Source organism: Malus domestica, chromosome 14, assembly GCF_042453785.1.
Source record: "Malus domestica chromosome 14, GDT2T_hap1".
NCBI classification, from domain to species: Eukaryota; Viridiplantae; Streptophyta; class Magnoliopsida; order Rosales; family Rosaceae; genus Malus; species Malus domestica.
In genome coordinates this window covers 17,667,997-17,675,754 of record NC_091674.1, presented here as the reverse complement: position 1 = coordinate 17,675,754, position 7,758 = coordinate 17,667,997, and the positions used below count along the sequence as shown (strand labels likewise).

At 37.9% G+C, this 7,758-nt stretch overlaps 1 long non-coding RNA gene across 1 annotated transcript; it reads right to left on the bottom strand.

The window, feature by feature from the left end:
* Positions 1–1,584: 1,584 nt before the first annotated feature.
* On the bottom strand, positions 1,585–6,257 carry LOC114823490 (uncharacterized). Its single transcript, XR_003771547.2, has 7 exons — positions 6,136–6,257; positions 4,463–4,751; positions 2,892–3,130; positions 2,571–2,789; positions 2,351–2,449; positions 2,178–2,259; positions 1,585–2,096 (listed from the first exon to the last, which is right to left on the bottom strand). It is a non-coding gene; the product is annotated as an uncharacterized lncRNA (long non-coding RNA).
* Between the last annotated feature and the right edge of the window lie 1,501 nt (positions 6,258–7,758).

Sequence of the window (7,758 nt, the reverse complement as noted above, 5' to 3'; positions counted from 1 at the left end):
TATGGATTGAACCGGACCTTTTAATATTCATATTTATGCATATTGTTTCATATACATCAATCAGTTTGTTGTGAAATATGATGTTTAACATAATATATAGGCATATATATTCTTAAGCACAATTTTTCTTTTGCTGCTATATACTGTTAGGATGCTTTGACAGGTGCCATCTTTTGATTGGTAATTGTTGTAAGAAGTTGGGTAGTTAGGAGGTTAGTAGAGAACCGACTACAAATAGTCAGCTTGTATCAAAAGGAAGGTAGTTATGAAATATATAAATGTTTGTTAGTATTCTCTCTATGGAACCAAGGAAGACGTAGAGCAAGATCTTAATATTGGTATCAGAGCCTAGGTTCTCGACGCTGCGGAGGGGGCGATCTGGAAATGGCTACCTTAACGGGACAACCAAAGGGTGCGCCGCCGTTAAGAGTGAAAGTCACCAGAGTAAGGGCCGTCGTGGGCGTCGACTTCCGAAGGGTGGTTTAATGTTATGATCTCACATCGGCTACACCAGAAATGGTGTAGTGGTTCTTAAGTCCTAGGGGTCCTCTCACCTATCAGGCTAGTCTTTTGAGTTGGGCTCTTCCCTTGGGCTTGAGAGCTAACATATACATGCTTACAGGCTTTAACGCACGTCAATACGAGGCATTACGAATTCAACTCGTATATGAGTTTGCTTTCCATAATCAATGGATTATGATTTAGTATTGGCATATATCATTCACGGTGTATATATGAAAATAAATAATTAGGCATTTCAATTTATATGATGCATGCTTCCGCTTTTTGTTTCGATTGAAATTTCAAATTAAGAGGAAGATGAATTTTGAGTTTTGCAGAAGAATTAGTGGTCTTGGTTTCTCATCTTCTTCAAGACATATTGTTGTGATATCTAGACATTATCAAAATTTGGTTGTTCTTGTTCGAAAGATAATGAACCAGTTAGGATCAAATTGAATGCATAAATATTTTGTTTGCTATTCTGTTAAAACTGGTGATTTGGGCAGTTGTGATTAAATTGAATACAAAAATATTGTGTTTGCTATTCTGATTTTGGTCATCCACTACTAAATTAAACAGTTTGCGTGACAATGGAGATTTTATCACGCAAATCAATATTAGGTCGCACAAAAACTATGGCGACCGGAAAATTATTGCACGTATTTTGTCGCGGAAAGGTCGTAAAAAAAGACATTGCGCGATGAACAATTTCAAACTCGTCATGCAAAAAAAAATTGCACGACGCTTTACTATTCGTCTCGCTAAAGTAATATGGACGAAAATTTTCGTCGTACGATATAAAGGGGTACAAGTGCTCTTTGTGACTAATTCGTCTCGAAAAGTGTGAGCGACGAAAAATATAACAGGCTCATGGTAATGCATGACGAAGTTATAAGACGTGCTTAATTTTGCGCGACAACTAGTCGACGTTACGCAAGTGTAATTTTAATTAAAAATAAATAAATAGAATACAAGGAAAATTAAAAAAAAAAAAGATTTCATACTAATGACAAAAAAAAAAGCAAATTAATGAATAAAAAACAATTTTTATTTATAATATAAATAAAAATGTACGTACAAATATGAAGTTATCAAAGAAAGCAGGAACAAAACTATGAAAAAAAGGCGGAAAAATCTATAGGAGTGTCGTTCGAATGATCTTGGTGTTGGTCGGGGACGGGGTCAAAGGTCGACGGGCCTGATTGCTGTGCTTGCTCGATGTGGAAGGGTTGTGAGGGCAATGGTGCAAAAAAACCAGGGAGATGTATTCTGGAGGAACTGAGGGCTTGTACAAGCATCGACATTTGAGACTTATACGATGCCAGCTCACTCCTCAGGCCAGTGACTTCTTGCGCTAAAGCCGTAACCTGACCCTTTGACTGCAAGGATGACGAGGCTTTACTCTCCTACCTCCTGGCATTTCCCATCCCCCGACAATAAGTCTCTGGCTTCCGACCGAAAGTCTGGTCCAACGTCTCTGTGATGATGTGAAACCCTGCATCCTCAAGAGGATCCACAGACTCAATCGACATGTCCGAGGGAAGCTGGGAGGCAGACACTTGAAGCACCGACTGACTATTCTCCACCATAGTGGCCTATGAAAAAAAAAAGGATTATTAATAGAAAACAATTTGAAATAATTAGTATAAATGTTGAATGCATAAGAAATTACTTACATGAAGGGACTCAGTCAACTCATTCCCAGGCCGAACATAAACGTCAGCAAAAGACGTCGATCTCCGGAAATTTTGAACCCTCCTGAAATTGAAAAAGATAAAGGAAAATGTTAGTAAGAAAAAAAAATTATTAGTGACATTTTAAAATTGGAAGTGAAAGATGTAATATTTACCTTCCGTCGCGCCTCCATCCTATAGGAGAAAGGCCTCAAACCCGAATGGTGGAGAATAGTCTTTTTCTCCCGATTTATCTTGTTCGTCTTCGCCTTCTTCTGTTATAAAAAAAATAAATGTATTAGTTGTAATACTCAAAGAAAATTAAAAAAATAATAATAAACATTTGTAGAAATTAAAAAGAGTAAAATATGAAATAAGTCGTAATTAAAAATGCACCACATAGCTCGGCTCCTGAAAATGACCGCAAAGCCAAACCCAATTGTCTTGTCGGTCCTCCAACTCCTTCGAACAACCCTCCTCTAGAGCAACCTACGGATCATCAAATTGCTGGAAACATTGGTGCAGGTCACTCTTCCATTGCTTGTAGCCTTCTGAGAAGAGCCGATTGAGGTACACGAACATGTCATCGTCCATGTCCACCAAATTGTAGTTTGTCTGCAATGTAACAAATATTTTGAAAGTATTAGTAATAAAAGACAGCAATAAATAGAAATATATAAATTTTACATGAAAAGCATTAAAGGCGACGCTACTTACAGACAATTGGTTGCGCACCGTGTTCTTCATCTCCTCCGGAATCGCCTTCCAAGACTTCCACCGCATAGGGAAAAAGGTCCGCACGACATGCCCAATGTCGTGGGCCAATGCACTATGCTACTCTACCATTGGTGCTACCCGATGTCGCTCATTGTATCCGATTGGGATACGACCGTTGGTCACCCGGGTGACCTTCGCTGTCTTCAATTGCCGGCAAGGTCTCTGGATGTTTTTCTTTGCTGCAAAGAGATGAAAAAAAAAATCATTAACCCAAAACTAATAACAAATCCTACTAAAATTTCAGCATAGCCTCCCCTATACTTAAAATATTTACCAAAACCTTGAAAATAACATAAACAATATACGTATCCAACACAATGATCACAACAATTTAACAAAAGGTTCAAAACGATGACAACTTTTTAATCCTTACATGACATAACTTAACAAATTGAACCTAAAATAACAAAATTGATCAGTTAACATTCGCATACATTTTCTTCCTCTATTTCTCCTGAAAGTTACTTATTGAGCATCACAGCTACTTCTTTGGTTAAGGCCACTATTTCCTTTCTCCTAATTAGAACATACTAGGTGTAAAACCCTCCTCAAGTCAGATAGCATAAATAAGATAGCTTAAAAGATGAAAATCAGGAAGTTTCCCCCTAATATTTTTCGAGGCAATCAACATAATATTTAAGAATAGCAAAAAATTGGAGATAAGCAGGGAGAATAAAGAAGGGATAAGAGAAAGAGAGAGCAGCAGACGCAGAGGATTAAGCCGAAAAGAAACTTCACAAATGAAGGGAACAAATCAAGGATGACGGACGTGCGGAGCGAATGGGCAAAATCGACTTTTCACTGCAGCAAACAGAAAACAACAAGGCAAACAAAGCAAAAATAGAAGGGCAAAAACGTAAGGCCACTGGTCATCCACAATGCTCCAAAACTGAGTTTAAGTATATATGATTTCCAATTTAAGCGTTTTGAAATACCACAACAAACTTCTAAAAATGGCGACAACTGCCATCCAAGACAGCCAATTTTCGAGCTTGTATACACAGGCTTGAAAACATTGCTGGCAACAGGCTTGGCAAAGAATTCTAAGCTGCTATAGCAAACAGTTCCATATAACCTCTTCCACATTGACATTTGTAAGACTCTGACAGTCACAATCGAAACTTCTACGACTCTAAAAACTTTGCTTCAAGATAATTACCAAGGTTTTCATTTCCCAGTTAAACATTTTTGCCATTTCCTCAGCGTCAAATCTCTTCCACAACACTATCGTTTCAATTCCGTGAGAAACCCATTTGAGTAACTAAGAAATGACACATAAATTAACAAAAAAAAAATTGCAAAACCATAAAAATTAACAAACATGAATTACGAAATACACACAATTTCGATTTCATGACAAAACCCATTTCTGAAAGCGAAGAAATTACGAACAAAAAAAGAGAAAACAATGGAAACTTTTTAATCCTTACATGACATGACATAACAAATTGAACCTAAAATAACAAAATTGAGTTAACATGGGAATGAGGGAGTGAATTAGGATTGTATACCTGACTGTGTACCTAAGGCATCAGTTGTGGATCCCGATGGCGACATCTGGTCCGTACTGCGGGGGCGCTGGTGAGTAAGTCAGGCACTAACAGGCAACGCCACTGAAGAAGTCAACGATGCCTGCGCTTGTGGGATTAGAGGACCAACTGGGTCAATCGGATTGACCGGTCTATGGTCCATCTCTGCCGGAGTAGTGGCGGCAGTAGTAGGTGTAGTCGACGGACTAGGTGTAGCCGTTGGACTAAGTGTATAAGTCATCGCCCTTTGGGTTCTAATGAGGTGTGACATCTACAAAATTAGAAATCAATTTGTTTCGTACACAAAGATTTAACTTGTCGTACACATGCTAATAATTTAAACTTAAATTTAAAACGAAATTTAAAAACCCTAATTCTAAACCCAATTCAAGTTTAGCAGAAACTAAACTTAAAATTGATATACTATACACAAACTAATCAATTAAGATAGGATATAGACCCAACAATTATAACTTATAAGAAGAAACTAGCATAAAGGACATCCTTACAAGTTTACTACCTAAAACCAAACAAACGTGAGGTGCCTTGGATATCCTTACTACCTTATGTTTAAATAACGACCTCATAACAAACTAATAATGTGAGAGAGAGCATATCATTATTTACTAGTAAAATCCATATTTGCTTATATCATGTGGGTTCCCATATCTTTGAATAATAATCATAATGGAGTTCACAAACAGATTTCATTTGATTTAATGTGTTCCTATTGGTTTGTTATACCCAATCACCATGACATTGCCCTATTTGGCTGAAAACATATTTTACATATAAATTTCCCATTTTTTGTCCTTCTTGGTGAATTAAGTATAGCCAGACCCAGGAAAGAATCCATTCATGACATTCCTAAAAATGTAACTTCAAAATTGGGAGGCCGAATTCAACAAGCAACGCAACCGTCTATCATATTAATAAGGCAACAACAAAGGCTAATACCCCATTATATATCAAGAAATCGTGGCAGTCTACAATGCAAATCTCTAAAAACTTATTCCACAAATGTACAGTGTAATTCAATTTTTTTCTTTCAAACCTACAATTGAGAACACATCCTACAATATCTTAAATTCCAACATACAAACTACAAACATAAATATATTTCATTTAATCGTAATAAAAAGATAATTAAAAAGGTGAATTATACAATATAAAGATAAATAAATAAAAGGATTGTTGCATATGGAAAAGTGTAAGTGCAATGTTGTGGATGCATAGAACATAGGAAAACATTAACAAATCCCTAATTTAAGAACCCTATACTTAAATTAAAAAAAAAAACCCTAATTCGAACCCTGTACTTGAAACTAAAAACCCCTAATTTAATAACCCTAATCTAACCCCCAGTGAAGCATCCTAAATCTAACCCCCAAATTAAGAAAACCTAATCTAACCTCACTGCCCAAAATCATTCTCCTAATTTAAAACCTAAATCTAACCCCAATTAAGAACCCTAAAAACTCTAATTTAAGAACCTAAATGTAACCCGCAATTTACGAACTCTAAATCTAACCCGACTGCCCTAATTCTAACCCCCAATTTGAAAAACAAAAAAAAAAAAAACAAAAAAAACCCTAATTCGAACCCCCAATTTGTAAATAAAGAAAATTGAAAATGAAAACTAAAGAGGAAATTACCTCTTGGAGACGAAGTCGCAACGGCCGGAGAGACAGATGGAGATACAGAGGAAGGAGAAAGAGGGTATCAAGCAGGAAAAAAGGAAGAAGAGGGAAGTGAGGGGAAGAAGGAGAGTTGGGGTTAAAATATAGAATATGCGCGACAGAGCCTTTGTCTCACAAGGCTAAAAATCGTCGCGCAAGTTTTTTAAAATTTCCGCTGAAAAAAAATGCCTTAATTGAAATTTCAAACACTTGCGGGACAAATACAATATTTTGTCGCACAAATATACTTTGTGCGACAAAATATGTGTTCATCGCGCAATATTCCCCTGTAAAGTTAAAATAACCGTTAAATCGTGCCTTTTTGTTTCTCACCGTTGAAAAGTTTTGTCCTGTTACTTCATCTCTGAATGTTTATGTAGACATCGAAATTTCGTAAATAAATGTTGACCGATAAATCAAAGTGTCAACGCTCATGTATTACATAAATTTTACACGTAGCGTGTGACTCAACGCAAATTGAAATGAGTTGGAAAAGTCATCAAATAGGACACGTGTCTACACTTGGCAGAAACGACTTATTTCATCTGGAATATTATATTCAAAATTAGGCCTTGGAAAATTCTATAAATACAAGCCCATTTCATTCATTTAAAGGGACCAATTCATATTACACCTTGAAGCTCTGAAGCTCTGAAACTCCGAAGCTCTCAAGCATCCAAGTTCCCGAAGAATCAAGAAAGCTCTCTTCGTTCTTCGTTCTTCGTCCATCGCTCTTTCAAGATCAAGCCCCGACGGCCCTTGAAGAAAGCACCATCGTTCATCATCCGTTCATCCAAGATCAAGCCCCAACGGCCCTTTGGATCAACAATCATCCACCTTCAAGATCAAGCCCCGACGGCCCTTGAAGAAAGTGTTCTTCGTTCATCATTCTTCCAAGATCAAGCCCCAACGGCCCTCTGGATCAACAAACGTCGACAAATCCACACATCCAACCGTCCTTCAAGATCAGACCCAAAACCCCTTGAAGATCCGTTCATCACTGTTCTTCAAGATCAAGCCCAAAAGCCCTTGAAGATCCGCTCAAATCCACCTTCAAAGATCAAGCCCACGGCCCTTTGAAGAAACTTCCAACTGTTTATCCAAGATCAAGCCTCGACGCCCCTTGGATCAACGAAACATCCACTAATCAACACCTTACGGAGATCGAATCAGAGGATCAAAATAGTGAGAGATTGTAACCCAAAATCATCAAATACAAATATTTGTTTGTGCACGTTGTTCTTGTCTCTTTCGTTTCAGGAATTTTCCGTGTTCACAAATTGGCACGCCCGGTGGGATATCTCTACCTCTCATCTCTTCCTCCGTTCAAGGAATATAAGCACACTTCCAAAATCAATGACGTCAAGGAAGGCTCAAGCTGTTCCCATAACCGGCGCAAAGAACAAAGGCGCCCTCGTCGCAAGTGGTGTCACGTTGGGTGTCACGACTCGAAGCAAAGCAAAAGCTAATTCTGCCACCTCTTTCACCTCTGCATCAACTCTGCCAGGGGAACGAGAGTACCCGAGGCATGAGCCTGTGATCACTTTAGCCTCACTAAGGGCACCAAGGGAGGAAAGACCAAGGGAATACTCCGAATCC